This window comes from Grampus griseus (genome assembly GCF_964374135.1).
Source record: "Grampus griseus genome assembly, chromosome: 11".
NCBI classification, from domain to species: domain Eukaryota; kingdom Metazoa; phylum Chordata; class Mammalia; order Artiodactyla; family Delphinidae; genus Grampus; species Grampus griseus.
This window is the reverse complement of record NC_139005.1, coordinates 11,917,922-11,930,709: the sequence shown is the minus strand read 5'-3', so window position 1 is coordinate 11,930,709 and position 12,788 is coordinate 11,917,922. Positions and strand designations below refer to the sequence as shown.

The window sequence follows — 12,788 nt, the reverse complement described above, 5'->3', positions numbered from 1 at the left end:
ATGAAGCTATCAGGGTGGGCCGTAATCCAATCTGGCTGGTGTCCTTGTCAGAAGAGGATGTTTAAGCATACAAAGAGGCACCAGGAATGAATGGGTTCAGACAAAGGACCATGTGAGGACACAGCTAGAAGGTGGCCATCTGCAAGCCAGCGAGAGAGGCCTCAGAAGAAACCAAACCTGCCAACACCTTGATCTTGGACTTCCAGCCTCCAGAAATGTGAGAAAATATACTTCGGCTGTTTAAGCCCACGGCCTGTGGTATTTTGTTTTGGCAGCCCTAGCAAACTAATATGGTCTCTTACTGCTCAAAATATCAAATTCCATGTAGTTCATAAAGGAGAGAGACATGAAGCCTTTTTAAATTTTGTTAAATGAGCCTTAATTTAATGTATACAAAACACTTTATATAATATAAAGAGTCATGTACGTATTAGTTACAGAACAGCTTCTGATTATCATTTTCTATCTCCCTAAATGACATTTTACATTTCTTCAAAATTCCCCCTGCTTCATAATGTCAGATGTCCTTTTGTTTAAAATAATTTCAGAATCCATGATATTTGATATGAGAACCTATGGATGTGAAGAAAGGAGATAGACATACTATTTTGACAAAATGGGATATAGATACAGGGTTGTTTGCCTTTAAATATGCTAATCATTGCAAGTGTTATACTCAACTATTTGGTCCTCTCCTTCTCTTCTCTCCCCCTCAGTGCCCCTCCTACTTGTGTTGGGGATCCAACCTAATTTTATAAGAAAATCAAGTACTATGCATAGAACGTGGACTGAATGGAAAGCTGTAACGCTATCTCTACCATTTAATTTAGGATGGATTATGAGAAGCTCACGGTGCTGCCCAGGATCTCCGGGAAGTGAAGGTGACATTGGGTGAAGTGTGAGCGAGTATTTGATTCACATTCTCTGCTCTGGCAGCAAAGCTCTTCCTTTCCCTGGGAATTCCAAAGGGAGTCAGGTGTAATATTCAGCCTTGGAGCAGAACGGAATGTATTTAATGCCTAAAATCCATCTTTCTCTGACAGTTATTACATTGTTTCTTATTTTAATGTGACCCATTAGTTTAGCTGGTGATAGAATTATGTTAATGAGGCTAAGGTTAAATCCATAAAAGCTTACTGGTTTTATTCCATTTGTATTTCATACCTTTAAACTTGGTAAGTCGTTTTACAAATGTGTGACATTGATGATAAGGAGAATTCAATAGAAAAACATTGTAAAAAATGATTGACATGGCAAAATCTATTTTTAATCCTCAGCCTGACTGACAGCAATTTGTTAGTATCCTTTTCATACACAAAAGCTGGTCTTTAACATCTGTATTAGAGTAAGTCTTTTAAATCGATTTTTATTTTCCTCATCTCAAGCCACAGAACGTATATTCAACTTGGCCAAAGAAAACATCTGTGACTTAAGCAGTGTAAGCTGCATAAATTACCTTCAACTTGGTCAAAAACAGCATCTGCAGAAAAGCACTCTTTGAAAAGAAAAAAAAACCCAGAAACCCTAAGGGTGAGTTAAGATTGATATGCCATGAAATTAAGAAGAGGAAAATGTATATTAAACAACAGTCACCTTCGTTAGGTCTGAAGTTTATTAGGCCTATTCTCTTACCGACTTTGGGAGATTCTTTTCCTCCGTACACTTAATAAGTAATTAGAACATTTAAAATAACACTGGGGAATATAAAAATATTCAGGCAAATACTTAGCAATAAATTACAATTAGGCCCTTTTCATATACAGAACATAGAAATTTCTTAGGAATTAGAAATACCTGTCATTTTCATTACATTTTAAAGAAATTCTTTATAGCTTAATGATTGCAAGTGTAATATCCTTTTCTGCGAATCATTGGGTAACTTATGGTACTACCAGCTCAAGTAATTTCTGAAGATTAGTAGAATTTTTCAGAGAAATCTCTCTTTGAACTTAGTTTAAAACAAAATATCTGGGGGCTTCCCTGGTGGCGCAGTGGTTGAGAGTCCGCCTGCCGATGCTAGGGGACACGGGTTCGTGCCCCGGTCCAGGAAGATACCACATGCTGCGGAGCGGCTGGGCCCGTGAGCCATGGCCGCTGAGCCTGTGCGTCCGGAGCCTGTGCTCCGCAACAGGAGAGGCCACAACAGTGAGAGGTCCGAGTACCGCAAAACAAACAAACAAACAAAAAAACCCAAAATATCTGACTTCCTCCTTTGTTGGTTCCAGGAATATGTGTCTTTGTTTGGCGTTTTTATTAGTTAGGACTTAGATATTGCACAATTCTTAGAAAAAGTAGCTACTCTTACTGTATCATCAGCCTTGTTGCCTTTACTCTGAACTCAGTTATGAACTAAATCCTAAAACTGGAAGAAACATTAAAGATCATTTAGTCCAGACCCTCATTTTGTAGAAAAGGCAGCTGAAATTCAGAGGGCCTGGGTCATCTTTCTAAGGTGACACAATTTGACTGTGAAGGCAAGTACCTCTAGGTAAGGGTCCCCTTCCTGCACCCAGCTTCCTCCCTAAACATATGAGCATTTTCCATATAACTGGGGACCATGAGGTCTTCTGGAAAGTTCCTTTGCCCAGAAGACCAACTTTTCCAGAGTGGGCACTTGCTTGAGTATTTAAATCAGAGGCAGACATCATGATCATTGCCATATTAGTCCAACATCCAGATTCTCTAAATATATCCAAGGGCAACAAGCAAAACATGCAAGTCACTTTATGGTGGGCGGGAGAAACGATTTTAGGGAAGTGCTGAAATTGTGTGGCATGGCCATGGGCAGTTGGCAAATTGCAGTGACACTCAGAAAACCACTGCAGTGAGAAATGGGGGAGATATATATTGAGGACAGGTATCAGTTAGTCTTGGCCCCAGGAATGGAGCCATGGAACAGTGACATGCCTGGCAGCCTAACCCAGAAAAAAATGCTTGCATGGGGCTGCTGGCCATCAGGAATGTATAAGAATAGTAGCACAGCAGTTACGATCCTCTGCAGACCTAAGGAAATTGCATGTGTTTATAAGAGGTCAACGGATGAGAACTTTCACAAGCTTCCATCATCAATCCCTCCTACTCATACACCCCCTTAATGCCCATAGACTCTGTCATTTATCGTCTTACTACAGATCCACCCACCCTAAGGCCACCCCCTCCAATGGCACCCTTGGTCCCATCTCCTTTGGCCCATTTAAGGACCAACAAATCTCACTTCTCACCCCAACAAATCTCACCTCTAACTATCCTGCATCATCAATTTCCCCTGCTCTGTTGAATCATTCTGATTAAGCTCAATGGCAAACTGTTTCCACCCACTTAAAGGCAAGGAAAAACAAAACAAAATACAAACTTGGATCCTTTTATCCTCAGCTACTGCCCATTTTCTCACCTTTTTACAGTCTTACCTCCGCAAAAGTTTAATTCCAGCTGTCTTCAGTTTTTCTGCTTTTGTTATCTTTTTTTCCTCACTCACCACTCCACCCAAATGCCTTCTCTGCAAATCACCAATGACTTCTGGGTTGCTAAGATCAGTGATCAATTCTGATTTGTCATCTAACTTATCAACAAACTTGACATGTTGATCACTGTCTATTCACTCAGGTAAGTACTTTCTTTGCTTGGCTCTTAGGACATCAGATTTTTTTTTTTTTTTTTGCGGTACGTGGGCCTCTCACTGTTGTGGCCTCTCCCGTTGCGGAGCACAGGCTCCGGACGCACAGGCCCAGCGGCCATTGGCTCACGGGCCCAGCCGCTCCGCGGCATGTGGGATCTTCCCGGACCGGGGCACGAACCCGTGTGCCCTGCATCGGCAGGCGGACTCTCAACCACTGCGCCACCAGGGAAGCCCTAGGACATCACATTTTATGTGCTTCTTCTTACTTTACTGACCACTTTTTCTCAGGCTCCTTTGCTGGTTTTCCCTCACCACTTCCACTCTTAAAAGTTGGGGTGCCTAGGGCTTAGTTCTTGGGTAGCATTCTTTTTTCATTACTTGTTCCCTGACAACCTCATCAAGTCTGTTTTCTGTCTACCCTCATATTTATATTTCCAGTGCTGAAATCCCCAGAACCCAAGCTCCTTTCTCCAACTGCCTACTCAGTAACTGTTCTTTATTGTTTAATAGGCACCTTCAAATGTTGACATATCCCAAACCGAACTTCTGACCTTTCCCCCCAAACCTGCCTCCCCCATAATCTTCCTCAACTCAATAAATTGCACCTTTGTCCTTCCAATTTCTCAGACCCCAGAACTTGTCATTTCCCTAGACCTCTTTCATTCATTCATAGACAACACCTAAATCTATCAGTAGATTCTCTCAGCCCCACCTTCCAAATAAACTTTGAATCTGATCACTTTTCATCACGCTGGTGGAAGCAAGTATAAGCTTGTATCTGGATAGACGCTACAGCCTCCTAACCCTAAGGAGGAGGGTGATCATGTAAGTTATCAAAAGTGTCCAGTTGGAATCCTTTTGGGAGGAAAGGGATTGCTAAAGAAGATGACTAGCTTTTACCTGATCCATAACAGACCTAAACTGGTACCTGAAGCAACTGGGATGAAAGGTCATCTTATCTAACTGGTCTCCTGCTTTTACCCTCACCCATGTGATCCCTGGAACTGGTCAGGTCATGTTACTCCTCTGCTTGAACCATCCAGGGGAACGTCATCTCTCTCTGGTTAAACCCTGCACGATTTGTTCCCTTGCTACCTTTCTGCCTTCTAAGTTACTCTTCTTTGTCTCTATTCCACGTCAGTGACACTGCCTTCTCAACTTTTCCTTGAACTTTCCAAGCGCAGCGCTGCTTCTTGAACTTTGCATCTGTGGTTCCTTCTGCCTACAGACTCTCCTCCCAGCTACCTGCTCGGCATCTGCAGCTCCCTCAGGATTTGGCTGAAATAGCACCTTCACAGTGAAGCTTCCTCTATCCCCATCCCTACAAAAACTGCATCCCCACCTGCACCACAGAACTCTTCCTGCTTCATTTTTCTCCATAACACTTATCACCATTTGGCATCCTTATATTTATGCTTGTCTCTTTTTCTCCACTAGAAGGAGGATAGAAATTTCTGTCAGCTTTGTTCATTTCTGTATCCTCAGCACCTAGATTAGTGGGAAGCACATAATAAATGTTAAATAAAGATTTGTTGACTGATAGGATAAGTTAATTTTTAAAAACTATAGTACCTTGGTTATTTTATTATCTTCTTTCTAATTGACTGGTGGTATATATATGTTGTACTTGGTAAATTTTTGCCAGCCATCACAGTCATATTATTACCCAAATTAATAGAATACCTGCGTAAAGTGTGTTTATATATATATAAATTATGTTAAATGTAAATATATATAAATAAAGGATATACACACTTTCTTTCCTTTATCATTTCCTCCCTCTCTTCAATCCATTCATTCGTTCATCTTCCTTTCCTCTCTCTGTGCTACATTGACACAAATTTATTCACCTTCTTATTGAACTCATTTTTGTTTGTTTGTTTTGGTGGTGGGTAAGGGGAATAACAAGTTAGTCACTTACCGGGAGAGGATTCAAGGAAAGGGATGGGTGGCTAGGGAGAGGAACTTTAGACTACAGTTTGCCATGACACAACACTTAACTCAGTTCGTACCAAAAATGAGAAGTGCATATATCCAAGTAACTATTTCCCAAAATTGTACACTCAATGACTTCAACATAAGAATTAAACAAATTTTCTCAACTGACAGAGAGACCAGGAAGGGCGGTACCTTGTAATGGCTGGGCTTTTATATAGTCAGAAATTACATTTCATCAAAATGGATATAATTATTTGTAAGCTACTAAAATTTGATGTGTGAGTGTGCATGAGAGAGAGAGAGAGAGAGAGAGAGAGAGAGAGTTAGAGAAGAGAGCAGATTCTAATATCCCCCCAATTCCTAACATCTGTATCTATCGTCAAATTATGTTTTAAAGATTTCTCATCTATATAAAAACTTTCATGGCGGAGATTAAGGAAATCAAGGCAATTTCACAATGCTCAAATTCCCAAACAGGAACAGAAAGCCACAGGAATGGGTGTGAGGCTCCTTCCTGCTCTGTTACATGCGTTCATAGAAAAATGAAGTTTTTAGAAAAAAAATACACCCCAAATCCAGGAAGACATAAGCCAGCAGATGGATTAAAAAGTACTGTTTCTAGATCCAGGCTCAACAGATTTCTCTAGGTTTCAACTTGCCCAAATGAGGACATTGCACTAAATTATCTCCAAATCTCTCCCAGAACTAAAGTTATCTGAGTCCTTATCTTGAACCTGCCTGAGCAGGTTGGTGGTCAGGATAAAGCAGACCTTTGACAACAGTGGTGTACACATTCTGTTTTTCGCCTTTCTCTGACTTTATTGGCTGTTCCTTCCATGTCTCTCTTGCTAACTCCTCTCCCTCTGCTCAGTCTCTAAATGCTAGAGTGGTTCTTCTTGGCTAGACCCAGGGCTCCTCTCCTCGGTTTCTACTTAGTACTTGATGATCTTATCCAGACACCCCCAAATTTATGTTTCCAGCCTAGAATTCTCCCCTGATCTCCAGACACATATATCAACAGTCTCTTTACTTGAAAACTGCACTTGGATGTCCTTTTGATTTTTTATGTCTGAGGAAGAATCCTTGACTCTCAGCTTTCCTCCAGTTTCCTCCTCTTCTAGTTTTTCTAGTCCTTTCAATCTCAGTTTTTGTACCACCCACCACCCTAGTTGCTCAAGAGCAAAGCCTAAGAGACATTCTTAATTTCTCTTTCTCTCATTTGCTGTTTCACCCCATCAGAAAATTCTGGGGACACAACCTCCAAAACAGCTCCTGAATTCTGCCCAGTTTTCTCCATCTCCATTATTACCATTTCAGTCAAAGTTACCATCATTTCCCACAGCACTTATTTTAATTAGAATGCTGTTTTTAAGGCTATTGATAAATAATCCCTTAATTGGTCTCCCTACCTTTATTGTTCACCCCCAAATCCTTTCTCCCTTGAGCAACTGGAAGGCTTATTTTAAATATGTCAGATTATTTATGTTAAATTCTCTAAATGGCTTCAAATGTGCAATTTCAAAATAAAATCTCAACTCCATGCCTCGCAAGTCCCATATAATCTGACTTCTCCTGTTCTTTCTGCCTACGTGCTCTTCCTCAACCTTTTCACGGATGATCCTTGCTATTCAGATCTCTTCTCGTTGCTTACTCAGAGAAAGCTTTTACTTCAAAGCCATCTGCATCCTACTCCCCTATTTTAATGCTCTGTAAAGCACTTATGACCATCTCTCCCTTCACTAGATCGTAAGCTCCTTGTGAACAGAAAATGAACGTAACTTTTTGGGTTTATTATGATAAGAAGTCTGGCATCTGAGCAGTGCTTAGAAGTTTCTCAGCATATATTTGTTAAATAAATTAATGAATGGATATTCTATTACCATAGATCTATTTTATGAATCTCATTCTTATTTCTTTCTCATTCTTGATTCTTTTCCTCACTCCTTCGTCGCCCCCCCCCTTTTTTTTTCTTTTTAGGTTGGAAAACTGATTGTACGATGCAAGCTTATCAAATCCTCCTAAAGTTTCTCCAGAGTTCCAGGTAGATTCACCAAGACTAGCAGTTACAACTGGTTGCTCGTTGAAGCCGCAGTTGTATGCAGACCAACGAGCTCTTGTAAGATGACAAGTCTTAGCGCAGATTTGATTGACATTTGTGTTAACTGCCAAAGTGAGCTGTCATCACGTACCACCATAGTACCATGAAACTGCTGGCAGCCTAAGATTCTTAATGGGATGACTGGCTCAAAGCCTTGCAAACGGCACCACTAATGGCACATATCTTCTCTGGGTGTCTGTTGATGACATAATAATTGAAAAATTTTGGCAACTGTTTTAAGAGCTTTCTACCCTTGTACATGCCATCTTGGATTAATTTATGTTGTTCTGGATTTCTGGCTTCTTTCTCCAGATGTAGATCCTGTCCTCCATGACAGCAAGTAGAGCCATTCCAAAGAGATCTCTATACAGAGAAATTAAACTCAGGGTTGGTTCAACAGTGTTGCTCCTAGGTTAAAGATGGCATTCTGATTTAAACAAGCACTGAAAATCTGGGTGCCAAAGCTATATTTTTCTGTAAAGTAGAATTAATTTGACTTTTATGTATACTAACTGAATGCTGTATAGAAACATAAAAATGGCAAGAGTGAATGTTTTGTGAAAAAAATTGCAGTTCAGTTATTACTAAAGCAAAATGTTTCACTTCTCTGAAAGCTGAAACTTGTTTTGGTTAAATATTAACTGTAATACTAATTTCAGCTTCGAGGTCTATAGTTTCAATTCCATTCAACAAATATCTATTAAGCATCTACAGCAGACAAGGTAGTGTGTGCTATAGAAAATTGAAAGAGCTTATAAAACACAATAATGTCATTAGTAGGATGGAAAATAGACCTTTAGACAAATGGATAAAGAGTAGGGTTATTTCATTTTAAGGGGAAAAAAAAGGGCTAAGGACAGGCACATTATATAAAGATTGTCTTGCTTTCAGAGAGGAACAGCATAGAGGTAATATTCTGTCTGATATTAAGATACCAACATGGAAAAGCTTATCAATTCTAAAGGTAATGATTCACTAGAAATAATTGCTGCGGGAACGTGTCTTCTCTATTTGAAAAGTTCAAAGGAACTTTAAAAAAAATATATTTATTTTTATTTTATTTCTTTTATTGGCTGCGCTGGGTTTGCTGCGTGCCGGCTTTCTCTAGTTGCAGCGAGCAGGGCTACTCTTCGTTGCGGTGCATGGGCTTCTCATTGCGGTGGCTTCTCTTGTTGCAGAGCACGGGCTCTAGGCATGCAACCTGTGGGCTCAGCAGTTGTAGCTCTCAGGCTCTAGAGTATAGGCTCAGTAGTTGTGGTGCACGGGCTTAGTTGCTCTGCAGCATGTGGGATCTTCCCAGACCAGGGCTCGAACCTGCATCCCCTGCATTGGCAGGCGGATTCTTAACCACTGCACCACCAGGGAAGCTCTCAAAGGAACTTCCTAAACTGGTTTAGGCAGTCCTGTCCGTTAATGGGGAGACATGGGGACTCAAAACCTCATGATAAGTTTGGGAAATTATGACAGTTTTCTTACTCACATTCCTATTTGTTTGAGTGTAATTGTCCCAGTTCATGACTTTAACCCATATTCCTGAGGCTTCACGGATCATCCATAATGTCACATAAAAATGACAGCAAAACACACAATAGGCCACTGAATACTACTTTGGTAAGACCACTTCTGAACTTGTACTTTAAGGGAGACCAACAAACCAGATAAGTTGGAGAAAGCATCTAGAAACCCGAGAAACACTCATGGTTGCTTCTGCTCATAAAGCTTGGGAAAAGAAAGTCTTGGGCAACACAGGCATGATCTTCAAGTAATTCCAGTTACCTGGAAACAAGTTTTGAACTAACATTCATACAGAGAACAAAATCACAGTTGGAATGGTTGGAATCAGGTGATTTTTTTGTCTTAATAAATAGATCGTGCAATGTTGGAAGCTGGTGATCTCCACATTCCTGGAATTCAAGTATAGACTGCTAGGGAAAAGCAGATTGTGTGCAGTGCATGAAAGAACTCTACTCATGATTCTCAGTAGGAGTAGTACCGCCCCCTTGAGGGTGCTTGGAAATTTGCAGAAATGTTTTTAATAGTCACAATGGAGGAAGTTAACCATACTTCGGTGGGCAGGGCTCAGAAATACTAGATGTCCTGCAAAAATCAAGAAAGTTCCAAAGAGAAAAATTGTCCCATGTCCCACGTTCCACATGAATTTATAACTTTGCATCAGAATAAATCCACTATAAATATAAGTACAAGTACTTTATCATGCAATTAATATTGGAAAAAAATTTAATGTTATGTAAAATAATTTTGAAGAAAGTTGCCATGAAGAAGGACACAAATGGAATTAAGATGTTATTTAAAAACTATTCAACATCATACACAAAAATAAACTCAAAATGGATCAAAGACCTAAATGTAAGGCTGGACACTATAAAACTCTTAGAGGAAAACATAGGCAGAACACTCTTTCACATAAATCACAGCAATATCTTTTTTTAGTCCACTTCCTAGAGTAATTTAAAAAAACAAAACAAAAATAAACAAATGGGATCTAATTAAACTTAAAAGCTTTTGCACAGTAAAGGAAACCATAAACAAAATGGAAAGACAACCCACAGAATGAGGGAAAATATTTGCAAATGAAGCGACCCACAGGGATTAATCTCCAAAATATACAAACAGCTCATGCAGCTCAATATCAAAAAAAAAAAACAACCCAATCCAAAAATGGGCAGAAGATCTAAACAGACACTTCTCTAAAGAAGACATACAGATGGCCAAAAAGCACATGAAAAGATGCTCAACATCACTAATTATCAGAAAAACGCAAATCAAAACTGCAATGAAGTATCACCTCACACCAGTTAGAATGGGCATCATCAAAAAGTCTAAAAACAATAAATACTGGAGAGGGTGTGGAGAAAAAGAAACACTCCTACACTGTTGGTGGGAATGTAAATTGGTGTAGCCACTATGGAGAGCAGTATGGAGGTTCCTTAAAAAACTAAAATAGAGCTACCATGTGATCCAGCAATTCCACTCCTGGGTATATATCAGAGAAAACCATAATTCAAAATGATACATGCACCCCAATGTTCATTGCAGCACTGTTTACAATGGCTAAGACATGGAAGCAACCTAAATGTCCATTGACAGAGGAATGGATAAAGAAGGTGTGGTACATATATACAGTGGAATACTACTCAGCTGTAATGTCAAACAAAATAATGTCTTTTGCAATAACATGGATGGATCTAGAGATTATCATACTAAGAGAAATAAGTCAGACAGAGAAAGACAAATATCATATGATATCACTTATATGTGGAATCTAATTTTAAAAAATGATATAAATGAACTTATTTACAAAACAGAAACAGACTCACAGATTTTGAAAACAAACTTATGGTTACCAGAGGGAAACATGGAGGGGGGAGGGATAAATTAGGAGCTTGGAATTAACATACACATGCTACTATATATAAAATAGATAACCAACAAGGACCTACTGTATAGCACAGGGAACACTACTAAATATTCTGTAATAACCTATATGGGAAAAGAATCTGAAAAGGAATGAATATATGTATACGTATAACCGAATCACTTTGCTGTACACCTGAAACTAAAACAACATTGTAAATAAACTATACTCCAATAAAACTTTTTTAAAAATGTTATTAAAAAAACCTACTCAATAATTCACTTTTTCTGCCCATAGTGTCTATTTAGTACATCATGCATTTTCAATTACCAAATTAATTCTAAAGGATTTCAGTGCAAGAGTTTAGTTTTTACTGTGCCAAATAAGAGACAAAAAAGATTTAAGACTTTGTGTCTTATGCATTGAATTATAGAGAAATGCAACTAGTGGATATACTAAGAAAAGATTGTTTTGTTTGGTTCTGGATTTTCCAAGTTTTCTAAAGGTACATCGCTGTCAGCGCTGCTGCTCCTGGTATTTAAGCTGCTAATAAAACACCCTGGATTGTTCTTTACTTATAGCTGCACATATGAACATGTGTAATAACAGAAACGATTTGAAACATGTACAGACAGACACAGAATATAAATTAGCAGATATCTGAAACTGTGATGTCAGTAAGTTGAACTAAATGTTTTGAATTTATTTTTATTGCCCTATACATTTATTTTTTATTGAATTATAATAGACACACAACATTGTATTAGTTTCAGGTGTACAACATAATGATTCAATATTTGTATGGATCATGAAATGATTTCATGACGTCTAGTTATGTATATATTTAAAATTTTCAACTATAAAAATGATGAGATCTCTGCTGTGAAAATTACATATTGAACTGCATTTATTTTGGGGTTATCATTCTCAAACTGACACTGCCCCAAGAGTATCAGTTTGAGAATGATAACCCCAACTTTTTGCCCATCTGTCCTCTTTTGCCTGCAGCTGATTATAGGATATTACTTCTGAGGTCCCTTTAAGTACCTGAAATTATTTACTTTAATACATGGTAGATTGTTGAATGTAGGAGATGTGTTTTGTGTCATATAGTGTCATTCCAAGTTGTTTTTCATAATATAAATAATTATTTTGACACTACACAATAAGTTCCAGCTCATTTGCCATAATATCAGTTTCCTCATTTTCCCTCATCCACGGCTTATTATTTTTCTCAGCATGTTATCTTTACTTTAACTAAGGTTATTTCCCTCTTTCTTTCATCACAGGCAAATTTGTCTAGTCTCTTAGTACTTATCCTAACTCTAGGTTTTATTCTAGGGTCCACCTGTACTTTTATATGCTTTATTTTTAATTATTTAAATAATTTATTTCTAATTAATAATAATAAATTAATTAATACAGATTTATTCATTTCTTTATTTTTATACTTCCTGTATGGAAGAACTACTGATCCTGTTACTTCTTGCAAACCCACATTTATTCGTTTTCCTTGTATGTAGTCATCAGGTAGTCCCATTATGACTTTTAGAATAGCTAAAATCTGTACCTGAACATATACATAGGGAATCCATATTATTTTTTATAAATTATTTTTCTTTTATTTTGACTTTGAATTAGAGTTAGGATTTATATCAAATTTAAAAAATCAACATGTGGATTATTTTATCTATGACTTTCAATGTAAGATATTAATGAGGGCATCGCATAATATTTATATAAAAGGGGAATGGTGTCTG

At 38.3% G+C, this 12,788-nt stretch overlaps 1 protein-coding gene across 2 annotated transcripts in view; it reads right to left on the bottom strand.

The window, feature by feature from the left end:
• The window catches only part of PTPRO (protein tyrosine phosphatase receptor type O), a gene marked incomplete at both ends in the record, with an annotated part of 226,993 nt that overhangs the window by 51,705 nt on the left and 162,500 nt on the right, over positions 1-12,788 (bottom strand). The window lies entirely within an intron of this gene.